The 3,752-nt window shown below is 33.2% G+C and overlaps 1 long non-coding RNA gene across 2 annotated transcripts; it reads left to right on the top strand.

The window, feature by feature from the left end:
* Positions 1–352: 352 nt before the first annotated feature.
* On the top strand, positions 353–3,540 carry LOC123918291. 2 transcript variants are annotated; one of them, XR_006812743.1, is made up of 5 exons: positions 353–669; positions 1,000–1,203; positions 1,785–1,882; positions 1,979–2,936; positions 3,425–3,540. It is a non-coding gene; the product is annotated as an uncharacterized LOC123918291 (long non-coding RNA). The 2 variants fall into 2 exon arrangements; XR_006812742.1 differs by having other exon boundaries at positions 1,785–2,936.
* Positions 3,541–3,752: the final 212 nt, after the last annotated feature.

The following is a 3,752-nucleotide window of genomic DNA, read 5'->3' as shown; positions in this document are numbered from 1 at the left end:
AAATAAAATAAAATTTCTGTATCATGAAACTGTTAATCACTAGTACAAATATTACATATTACTTAACGGTTTTACATCAGTGGAAGCTATGTCAGATGTGAAAAGGAATATGGAGTAGTGTTTACATCTGGTATCAATATCCACATAAGTGAAAAATACATAGAGACAACTTTTTACATCTGAGCTTAATATCCCCGGATACAAAACTAAACGCGGTGGCAATCCTGTAATTATTTCCAAAATTCTCTAAAATATGTATACATCTGGCCCATAATATGCTCAGATGTAAAAAGTATTAAAGTATTTTTTTTTAATGGAAATTATTATAAGTCACGACATAACAATAAACACCTCATCTTCTCTCAGCCACGCACGCGAAATCGAAACCAAACCTAGCCTTCATCTTCTCCGTTTCAGCAATCGGTGATTCTTCGCTACCTCACTTGATCTATCGTTCACTCTCTCACTAGATCGAACTCATTCTCTCTCTCTCTCCCTATCACACTCGTTCTCTCTCGAACCCTAGCCTCCAATCCCTTTCACTGAATCACAAATTCAATCCCTAATTGAAGAATCAAGGCTTACTGAACCCAAATCGAAGATCAGTGAAACGATTAAGGGTTGTTACAGAGTCATAATTGCACCGCCTCTGCTCTCGATCTAAAACTAGTGAGTTCTGACGATTAAGGGTTTTTACGTTTTAGCATATGCTTATCTTTCATTTTAATCTTTGATTTTGATGATTAAGGGTTTAATCTTGTGTAATTTTTTTGTAATCTCTTCTACTTTTGCTTTTAGTGTTGTGAAAATTTGATATTGATGTGAACTGGAAAATCTGAGATTCAAGTACTTTCAATACCTTAAGACAATAAATTTGACATTTAACAAAAATTTGCTTCTATCAAAACTTTTAAATTTGTTGTAGATAATAAGATAAAAAAATAGTATTATGTCACCACTAACCATTACATAGATGTTCAATATTTGTGCATCTTGTAGGCTATAAAGGTGGAAAATATGATAAAGCTAAATGATGAATTTGATTACAAAAGCTTATCAAGAAGGATAGACATATAAGTAGGTAAACTCATTATGCAACATGATAGACAGCAGAAGGCATTTGAGGATGAGATTGAAAGCTTAGGTACTGAAGCACAACATCTGATACTTGAGGCTTAAAGAAACTTTGTAGAATCATTGGAGGTTGGTCCCTTATTGATTTTTTATGTTTGTCATATGTGTTGAAGTTTGTATGAAGGATGATTTAGTATATATAGCATAACTTAATTAATTGCCAACAAAATCACCTTATCACTTCTAAGTGTGTTAGATTTATTTGAGTTGTCTTTACATAGATTGCCAAGGTATCCTTGTCTAAGTGTTGAAATTTGTGGTATTGTAATGCTTATGTTTGTGTTTTGTGTCTTTGGGGGCCTAGCAGAGTTTTACCAAACTGCTAATTTTAACGCCATGTGATGTGATTGACCACAACACAATGAAAATTTCCTACAGTTACTATCTCAGCCATTGGATGCAGAAAATTTCCTACGGTGACTGATATAGTGATCGCAGGATATTTTGTCGGAGTCAAATCAATTTGCTTTATTTGTTTCTTTATATGATATTCATTCACTTGATTAATTGATTACATTTCAAAGGTTTGTTATTCTTGAAGTTTAACAGTTTAAGTAATAATATATTAATGTAAAAGTGATGAAAGTGTTTATTTTAAGATGAATTGGATTAAGAGTAACTTGAATGCTGATTGCTATGTTATTTAACAGATGATGATAATTGACTCTAAATTACCTTATCCAAGTGGAACTGCTACAGGTGTTCTTATTAATGGATTCCATACTCCTTAAGGAAATGTCATGGCCAAGTATGATTACGAGGCCGATTATGTTTGTGTTATTTGTCTTCTATATTTGTAATTTCAAGATGAAAACATATAAAACTAGTTTGGCATCTTTGACAGGAAGTAACTTAAGGTTTTCACGCAATTCTTCTCACTCAGTTTGCTTTGGTCTTTCTTCCAATGGTTCTATGCTGGTGGAGACCAATGTGGATTTGGTAAGTTTCCTACTTTCGGGTGGAAAGCGTGGAAAAACACGTGTGTGCTTTGATTCTATCTCTCTTTTTTTTAATAGGCAAATGTTAGTATATTAGTGTTATGTTAGTATTTTCTCTTTTGTCAGGGTTGAACCGGTCCTTTAACTTCAACTTCTGTAACTCTCTTTTTAGTTTTATGAATCAGAACTATGAAACATTTGTCGATTGTATTGATTTGAATGTTTGATTTTTTTGCGGATTTTACTTTGATTTCAGCATGACTTATGTTGGAGCAGGAATGATCTGTTCTCATCTTGTCAATTTATCATTGTTTTTCGGTGTTGTGGTTTCATGGGGCATTATGTGGCCATTGATCAGAGTACTTAAAGGAAGTTGGTTCTCTGAAAGTGTACCGGAGAGTAGCATGAAGAGTCTTAATGGTTATAAGGTCTTTGAATGAACACAAATTGAAGGACACACTATTAGAACTAACATGATTTCAGTTTTGATTTTTTTCCATTTTAAGCCTTAACTTTCCTTTATTTTCATGATGCAGGTTTTTATTTCCATTGCATTAATCCTTGGTGATGAACTCTACAATTTTATCAAAATTATATATTTTAGTGCCTTTTTATCTTCTCTTTATTTCTTGGTTTTGTTTCCCTTTTCTATTATGTTAATGGTGTTTCCCTTGTTGATGACTTTCTATATATAAAGTCTTAGTGTATGGAGATTGTCCATTTCTTGTTTCATACCTTCTTGATTTTTCAGCATCAACCTCGGGAGTAGATGGGAGCTTGTCGGTATCTAGATTTCCCGTTGATCATGAAATCAATTTGAGGATTTATTTGTAGATGGATTCTGTTGTAAATTCAACCAATGAGGTGTGAACAATCTTTCTTTTTTTTCTTCATTAGTTTGTCATTGATTGTTAGGTAGGAGTAGGAATGTAGACAAGAGAAATGGGAAATTGATAAAAACAAACAATGATAACGGTCAATATTATTGAATGATTTAGGATTCTCCTCATATGGCTTTGCATAAAACAGAGCCCTTGCTCAAATCACTAACCTGGTCCTAGAAATGTTAATTTATAAACCACATGACTAGTTCCCTTCTTAACAAGAGCTAGTATTAAAAAACTTGACCACATACATGCAAGGTTCACTGGTAGTGTAAAACTATATGTTCATTATAGGTAGTCCATTAATCAAGAGCTTGTTGCTGCGTTTTTCTGTTTTGGTTTTAGCTCGGCGTGTTGTGTGTGTTTGCAACTTTTTGGTGTGCTCGTTTGTTTGGGCTCCTTGACCCTTGTAACTTCCTAAGTACTTCTTGTAATAAGTGGCTGAATTAAGTTATTTACATATTGTAGGTGTTCAATGATCCCACGACATTAACAAAGGAGGAGCTGTATGATTTGCGAGACCGCTGGGCAACTTGTTTTCTTGACCTATATAATCCTGAGGTAGATTATGATGATGCCGATGAAAAAGATTAGGAGCTAGCTAGCTAGGTTTGTGTGAAGTTACAATGGATTAGTATTAATTATGATGATGTTTTTATTTGTATTTTGAATGTTCAATGGTTGTATTTTAACGACATTATTACTATATGTTGAATGTTGAATTTTAGTATTATGTTCTTGATGCAAGTTATGTTATATTGTTGGCATTGTGGGTTAGATTTTTTTAATAAAAGAA

Source organism: Trifolium pratense, linkage group LG3, assembly GCF_020283565.1.
Source record: "Trifolium pratense cultivar HEN17-A07 linkage group LG3, ARS_RC_1.1, whole genome shotgun sequence".
Lineage (NCBI taxonomy): Eukaryota > Viridiplantae > Streptophyta > Magnoliopsida > Fabales > Fabaceae > Trifolium > Trifolium pratense.
The sequence above is the reverse complement of the archived record's forward strand: the minus strand, read 5'-3'. Positions and strand labels throughout refer to the sequence as shown.